The sequence below is a fragment of the Panthera uncia genome, chromosome C2 (genome assembly GCF_023721935.1).
Source record: "Panthera uncia isolate 11264 chromosome C2, Puncia_PCG_1.0, whole genome shotgun sequence".
Classification (NCBI taxonomy): Eukaryota; Metazoa; Chordata; class Mammalia; order Carnivora; family Felidae; genus Panthera; species Panthera uncia.
The window spans coordinates 42170203-42179074 of NC_064810.1; the positions used below are offsets into that span (position 1 = coordinate 42170203).

At 41.4% G+C, this 8872-nt stretch overlaps 1 pseudogene; it reads right to left on the bottom strand.

The window, feature by feature from the left end:
* Positions 1–1321: 1321 nt before the first annotated feature.
* On the bottom strand, positions 1322–2293 carry LOC125921539 (protein NDRG4-like; annotated as a pseudogene).
* Between the last annotated feature and the right edge of the window lie 6579 nt (positions 2294–8872).

The following is an 8872-nucleotide window of genomic DNA, read 5'->3' on the forward strand; positions in this document are numbered from 1 at the left end:
ATGGCATAGTCCTGGGCTTCTGGTAAAAGGAGGAGACCAGGTACGTGGAGAGCCTTTCTTCTCTGCCTGGCCCTTGTTCACTTGAGGAACCTTCACTTCCCATCCCAGGATCCAACAAGCTGCAGCCCAAGCCACTCCAATGGTCCTGAGATATATATGTGGGCCTGCAGAAGTCTCACTACCTCGGATCATATTATCTCCAAATAAAATTATCTTCTTTCTTAGTGATGCCCACATAAAATGTTGTCATAGCTTGTCCAGAACTCTCTCTAGCAACTCTCACCATGTTTCTGATGGCCTTGGACACACTGCTGCTGATCGGACTGTCCTCCAGGGAACCTGGGGTCCAAAACTGGGACTCTCAGCCACTGCTGCCTCAAGCCACATACTGGCTCCCAAAGGGAGACACAATGAAGTTCTCACAGGTATGTCCATCCCTCATGGGCTGTCCTAGCATTTAACCTCAGCCCCCAAGTCAGGCTCATATGGAGACAGAGGATCAGGCAAACTTTCTACCTCAGGGCCTTGGCTCAGACATGGGACAGGGCCAGGAGCTGGTGGAGTATATGGGCTGGAAGAGACAGTCTCTGGGGTTCCTGCCCTTAAGGTCCTCCTGTGTTCTGTCTTCCTTGGTCAGAGAAATCCTATTCAGCCCCTGTCTGCCTGACCCTGTATCACCATGACAGCCGAGAGAACACCAGGAAGACTGCTGCCTCCTCGGAGTGTCTGTAGGAGACGCTGTTCAGATGATTATCACATGTGCTACAAGATAGAAATGGACATGCTTGGTGGAGGAGATGCGGAAAAAGGGGGCCTGAGGATCTCCAGGGCCCCTGCCCCTTAGTGCTTCCTACTGCTGTTTCCTGGTTGTCACCCCTGTGCCTGAGCTGGACCCCGTGCTTCTGCTGTCCCAGCACACCACCTCAAAACGCCAACCCCTCTTCAAACCTGCCTGCCCAAGGGGATCAGCCGTGTTTTCTTCAATCCAGGCTATTACCCTGGATCCTGCCCAGAGAAGGACTGGAACTCTTTCATCAGCAAATCCCCTTCCTCCCTGCCCCCGGCCCTGACTGTGGGGGTCTAACTCAGCCGAGTTAACAAGGTGAATAATTTGGGGAGGAGTGAGCCTCTTAAACCATCTGGGGACTGTTCTGCTACCGCATCTAGGATGAATCCCCTCAGCTCTTTATCAAAAAGAAGTAAACCTGTTTTCTCCCCTCGGCCTCACAAAAATATACTAAAGGCAAAACAAGCTGGCATGAGGACAGGGGGATGTTGATGAAGGCAGGGGCAGGCGGGCATCTTTGCTGGGCCAAGGACTTCAACAGAACTCCATGCTGTGACTGAGCAAGCCCAGCCTGAGTGGGTGCAGGTCTGTGGGTGAGTGGCGGCCTTCCGCTGAGCTGGCACTGGTGAGAGACACAGTACAAGAGCAGGCGAGCCTGGTCCTGCTGGCCAAGGGCATGGAGCCCACGCCTGGCAGGAAGTATTTGAAGGCCTCACTCAGCTTCCCTGGGTGTGTGATGGTGGGGAGCCCTCTGGAATCTGCCCCCTTCAGGAAGGTCGTGGTGGTTGAATCCAGTTTGCAGCTGGACTCCACCGTCCCATCCTTGGCAGGCTCATTATCCCCAACCACCGGCATCTTCAGACAGCAGAGGGTCTTAGCATTGCGTCCTGTTCTAGGTCCGTTAAAGTCCAGGTCTCTGCGGGTGTTGTACATGTTCCAGAAGAGCTGCAGGTTGGCATGGCTCACCACGCTTCCCGAACTGTTGCCGGTAGCTCTGCACCAGCACTGTGTTGTTCACCAGCTCTTCCCAGCTTGAAAGGTGGGATAGCACGTGGCAGGTAAAGTGCCGGTCAGGCTGGACAGCTGTTGTCGTCGGGGTCAGTGTTCATCAGTACCAGCCCTTTGACCAGGTAGGGGAAGGAGAATGCAAACTTGGCCAGCAGGTAGGCTCTGGATCTCACTCCAATGCCAGTCACGGACTTGCTACACCATGCTGGGGAGCATGGCAGCCAGCTGCTCCATGGAGGGGAGCTGGCACTCCTGGTGAAACTGCGATGCCCCCACCCGCTGCCCAGGGGCATCCGTGTCACACACCACAAAGTGCTTAGTGGTCGCCTGCGTGTCCTCAAATTTGAAGAAGGTGTTGGAGCACAGCTTGTGATTGAACCCCACGTCATGGTAGGTGAGGATGGCCAGACAGTTTCCCTTCGGGGAGACCCAGATCATCATGTGCAGAAGGTGACAAGGCTTCCCGATGTCACGTTCCCCATCCCAGCACTCCGTCATCTCGCGGAGGGAGAAGGCACAGTGCCTCTTCCAGGAAGGGCAAAGTCCTCAGTTACCAGAGTCCAGAGGGAGGGGACGGCGTGCAGGAGAGATGGTGTTTTAGCAATCTTTCAGGCAAAAAGATATAAACAGTTTTCCTAAGACCACCCAATATTAGTCTAGTTTTGTCTAAAGTCACACCTTGCTTCCTGTAAGTCCTCTACTCTGCTGCCTTTCAGAATTGCTGATACTGAAGAGCTAACACCCTGCATAGATCACGATGTGTCATGTTTATTTTTAATAAAAGTGGTATTCCAAAGCAAACTTGGATGTCTTAAGAGTAAATAAGTAATATTTCAAGCACTATTTTCATTATATATAAGTATAACTTATCTTTGGAGTATGTTCGGGGAGGCAGAGTGAAAGGTAGTTTTGACGCATATAGTTTTTGTTAACTATTTTGTTTTTAATTTGATGCATCCTCTTAGAGCAAGAAATGTTTCCTCAAATATCTACCCATTGGGCAGAAAACACTTTTTTAGGCACCTCTTACTTCATGGAGGTTAGCCACAATGTTTTCTTTTACCTTTCTTTTTTTTTTTTTTTTAATTTTTTTTTCAACGTTTTTTATTTATTTTTGGGACAGAGAGAGACAGAGCATGAACGGGGGAGGGGCAGAGAGAGAGGGAGACACAGAATCGGAAACAGGCTCCAGGCTCTGAGCCATCAGCCCAGAGCCCGCGGGGCTCGAACTCACGGACCGCGAGATCGTGACCTGGCTGAAGTCGGAGGCTTAACCGACTGCGCCACCCAGGCGCCCCTCTTTTACCTTTCTTTGGGAAGGTCATGCATGTGTCAGCTGGGGTCCTCCTCTGTCTCTTGGGGATAAAAATTATCTTATGTCTCTTAATAGCATGATTTATAGAAGCCCAAAATTCTCCCTAAGATTGATGCAAGTTCTCAGGGGACTTACATATTCATAGTCTTTTCTGCCTCCTTGGGTTTCTGATTTTGTATATGTTGAACCACGTTGATCACCATTAGCCTCTTAAAATTTTACATGAACACAATATGCTTTCTTAAAGATTTCAGTGGTAGAAAACAGTGGAGTTTGTATCACAAGGAACTTCAAATGGAACTGTAGGCATCTTTATTCTTGAAACACTCTTTCACATCCCCTCCATTATTGGCTTTAAAAAAATATTTTTTTTTATTGTGGTAAAATATACATTATATAAAGTTTACCATTTTAATCATTTTTAAGTGGCACTGAGTACATTCTTAATCCTGTGCAACTATCACCACCATCCATCTCCAGAACTTTTCATTTTCTTAAACTGCAATTTGTACCCATTAAACAATAAAATTAACTCCCCTTTTTCCGCTCCCTCCAGTCCCTGGCCACCACTATTCTACTCTATGAATTTGACTATTCTAGGAATTCTAGGAAGTCTACAGTATTTGTCCTTTTGTATCTGGTTTGTTTCATTTAGTATAACGTCTTCAATGTGGTAGCACACATAACGTGTCAGAATTTTGGTCCTTTTTAAATCTGAATACTTTTCCATTACATGCATATTCAACATATTGTTTATCCATTCACCTATGAGTGGATGTTTGAATTTGGGTGGCTATCACAGAGTATCATTAACTGAGTGCCTCATAAACAACAGAAATGTATTTCTCACAGTTCCGGAGGCTGGGAAACTCAAAATCAAGGTGGGAGTGGATTCAGTGTCTGGTGAGAGCCCATTTCTTGATCCATAAACCACCATCTTCTTGCTGTGTCCTCACAGGAGGAAGGGAGCCCCTGGGATCTCTGTTACAAGAGCTCGAATTCCATTCATGAGGGTTCTACCTTCATAACCCAATCACTTTCAAAGACGTCACCTCCAAATAAGACTTCGGTATATGACTTTGGGAGCATACAAACATTTGGTCTATAGCAGCACTTCAGGCATTTTGTTACCCTCGAATCATCTCACTTTGTCTTTTCTTTTCACTGTTATGATCTTTCATCTTGCTCCATCCAACCTCTTTGCAACAATAAAGACATTTTCTCTCCTTATCTTAAATAGGGTAGTTTGGCCTTCTCTGAAGCCTTTGTAACTAACATCCTTGCTTTTCTTGGATCGAAATGGTTACCTTTAGGGTTGGTTAAACAATTTTTCCAAATTAATGAATTCCTACCCCAACTACTGAAGAAACTATTTTGTTTGTACTTTTTTCAGGAGGTCATAGCTTGTCCATTGTGAAGGTCTGAATTAAAAGTGGGAATGCCAACTCAGCATATTTTCCTTCACAGTTTATTATTCCATGCGGATTAATGAAATAGAGAAACATTTCCTAAATACTCTGGTCATTTTAATGTAACAAACTATTTATTTTTAAGTAATACAAAATATTACGTAATTCTTTAACCAGAAAGAGTAATTGAAAAATTTTAACTTCTAGAATACATGGATAGCATGGCTATTTTAGCTCAGGCCACAGAATGCATAATATTTCACAAAATATCTAAAGTAAGATAAGGAGAATCTTTGGAGGTTGTGGAAAATAAATTGGCAGAGGATATACTGCAAACAACTATTCTATTGATAATAAAAAGCGAAAAAAAATCAGGTTTTTCACATTACATACTTCAACCTCCTGTAAAATTTGTTTTTTCTGAGCAGTGTAACATTTTTCACAAGATTCAGTGTTAGAAGAGTTAATGTTTTATCATTAAACTCAAATATCTAAAAACTCTAGTCTAATTTTACACATTAGTATTATTTTTTGTTGTGGAAGGAACAGCAAATATATTTATCTACAATGACATTTATTATCTGAAAGAGTTGTTGACTGATGTAATGCAAGAATCTGGGAATAGATCCTGCTTCAGATAGTGAGAGAAGCAGGAAAGATATTTAAATCCATTCTACAATAAGTTAATAAAAATAGATGATGGATGGATAGATGATAGATAGGTAGATAGGTAGGTAGATGATAGATGGATAGAAAGAATTGCAAAAGTGTTCTAGATACAGTTTTTTTTAACGTTTATTTATTTTAGAAACAGAGAGAGATAGTGCATGAACGGGAGAGGGTCAGAGAAAGAGGGAGACACAGAATCTGAAACAGGCTCCAGGCTCTGAGCTGTCAGCACAGAGCCCGACGCGGGGCTCGAACCCACGAACTGCGAGATCCTGACCTGAGCTGAAGTCGGACGCTTAGCCAACTGAGCCACCCAGGCGCCTTTCAGCTTGTACATGGTTTATAAGAGAACAGATTATTAAAAATAATTATGGATTCTAAGACATAGGTAATAAATAGAATCCCTTAAATATTAAAAAAAATGAGGCTGAGTAAGCTTCACACTGTATTTCAGAGGAAATCCACAACCTATTAAGAAACCCCATCTTGATGCTGAGGATCTGATTATTTTGGATTATATGTGTTTCCTTTCTGAAATAGTGATAAACTCTGAATTTGTTAATCAATTGAGATGTTCTTATTTTTTCAGAATAACTACTCTTCAGCATTTGGATCTCATGATCCCATAATTCTAAAAATGGTTTAGCGTTTTTTAAATATCGAACATTAGTTAATTCTTTTTAGATAAATTTCAAGTTCCTACAATAATGCTGGTAGGGAAAAATATTTACTTTTTAAGCAAACTAAATGTGACGACTAATCATTCAGGCTATTTACCACCTGATGCAAATATTGAAGGATAGCTCCTGCTTGTCTCTAGTGTGATTCAGCAATAAAGAAATATCATCTACTTCCTAAAAGGTCAAGTGGATTATTAATTAAAAACTAATTACACCACTTATGAATTGTGTAGTTAATTTGCATTCAATAATTCTTGATACTAGGTTTATTAGGCATTGCTTTTCTTGGCTATTGTTAATTATATAGATATGTTCATCATAATATTTATAGAAAATGAGATGTGCATTGAAATTAAAAACTAACAAATTTTTCCAGGCTCATAGTATAAGCTTGCTAAAATGAATGTCTTCTAACTTGAATGAATTAGGCACATTTGCAATTAATTTTACTTCGATGGATGTAGAAATGCATTCTTTCACATGACTTACTCCTTTTTATTGCTGTAGATTTTAGTATTGATTTTCCCTATCGTGTCATTTTCACTGATTTATCTGTCATATACTTACTGCATCTTTGCATAAATATCTTTTTTTCACACACACACTAGTACATTGTCATTTATTTAAAGAACGTGTGTGGTTGGTTTGGTTTTGGGTAAAAAAAAAAGAGTACTCATTTGTTTGCCTCACAGAGAAGCTATAATATTCATGTTCTATATCAATTCTGGTGCCTAGGCAGCTGTCCATAAAGTAGATTCAGATGTCTCACTTTCTCTGTTCTTCCTCTGAATTCTCTAACAAATTAGGAGAGTCCTTGAGATACTCGATGTTATGATATCCTAAACTGTGGTCAACACCTGGAGTAAGTATTCTCTTGGAATATGATGGCAGGTAGGACTCAAGAATACAGACTTCCCCATGGACTGTAATGATACCGTAAATTAATTCAGCGCCTGTAGTTCGTTGTATAAACATTGACACCTTTAATCCTTACAACAACACTGTGAAAGAGGCATTATTAAATTTTGACTCATTTGTATACAATAAATTAATGGAAAGAACGTAGACTTTTAAAAATATTTAGAAAAGGACTTGATTCTGGATTTTACTTCCCACTGTTTCAAAGGTTCTTAGAATTTTATTGTTTCAGTTGCTTTATCTTGAAAATGGGGATACGTACCACCCAATGACAAGGTTGTCAACCAAATCTTATTAGAAAACATAATTATAGGTGCCATTTATCATGAATTTATTAGGTGCCAGGCACTGTGGTGAACAGTGCTTTTTTTCTGTAACTTCATTTGATCGTTGCAAATACCATGTGAGGTAAATTATAAAACAGTTCATATTTATGTTCTTATCATGTTCTAGACACAGTTTGAAGTGCTTCCGTATATTAACTCAGTAGTCACAATGAGTCATCAACCTTTGTTGTCACTGACATTTAGAGGTGACTCAACATTGGCATAAAGAATTTACGAAGCTAACTCAGGTCCCGTGGCTATTCAGTGGGGGAACCAAACTTCAAACTTAGGAAGCCTGGCTCCAGACTCCATATCTGTCACCACTACATTCCCGCTCTCTAGTAAATAAATCTCCCAGCAGAGCACAGTAAACAAAGCTAGTGGTCAATAAAGACTGCTCTTCTCGCTCCCTTCTCTCCCCAGTTTATAAGTAAAGGAACTAAAAGAAAAAAATTGAGCAACCTGCCAGAGATCAAACTAGGGAAAGGAAAGCTGGACTCAAACCAGTCTTATATTCGAGGTTAGTATTTTATTTTGTTTTATTGCCTTCCCTAAATCACTCTGCCTTGTGTACACTCATGTGCTGCTGACTCAGGCTTTGGCAGAGAAATGTCTTGATTATATACATTGTAGATTTTTTTTTGAAAATACTCTAGATTCAGAACATTTTCCAAATAAATTCTCATATCTTACATACCTTGGACAGAAATCTCACAAAAATGTTAAACCGTCCGATCCCAGAAGTTCCCAAAGCTAAATAAACACACTCTTTAACAGTAACACGCTACTTCTCAAGTATTTATTCAGGATATTAGGCCAAGATATTGATGAAGCCTTAAAAGCCTGGCATAAATTTACACAACAATGATTTGAGTGATAGCACTCTTCTTAAGTATTAAACTGTCTTCATGTAGGGACTGCATCAAAAACTCATTCTCCAGTTTTATTTGTTTCCTATGGGAAAATAAATGAGCACTCTGAGATTGGAGGAGAGTCACTTTATAGAAGAGTTGAATTTTCAAATCTCATCTTACACCTTGTATTAGGCTTCGAGCTTGATTCAGTTTGTCTCACCCAGCCCCTAAAACGAGCTCCTGGAAAACAAAGATCATGTTACTGGGCTTTGCATTCCTAGTGCTTTGTTTATGTAAACCTGCCCTTCCCTGCCTCCCTCTTATTTCAGTCCGGGGCTGCCTGCCCACCTGTGCTCTGAAATTTATGCCCTCTCTCTCAAGGACTACACTTCATCGAGGACACGCTCTCTCCTGCACCTTCAGCTAGTTTTACCCTAAAACTTAAAACATATTGTGCTCCGTTCGTATTAAAAAGCAGTAACAATAGGCTAGCCACAGAACTCCCTCACCACCAAGCCTTCAATGAGCACACGGTTTCTTTCCTTTCAAAAGCCAGCACTCTCATAAAAATAATCCGTCCTTCTGATCACCGCTCGTACCACATTTATGGTCCAACACATTACAGTCGCACTTCCAATAAAACTGCTCTAATCATGATCACACAGTTATTTGTAACCACATCCTGCCTATGTTAGGTGGACGAACACTATTCAATCCTTATTACTGGTGTTTGAACTAGTCAATACGTAACAGTGTTCTCTTTCATGCCTGAGTTCTGAAACAGTTGAGAAATGGACATGGGTCAGTGGAATGGGAGATTAGAATGTCAGCATTGTTAACACCTAAGTTGAAGGACATGGGTTCTATGTGCAGTGAAATAGGCTTTCTGAACTTCCATGAATCAAA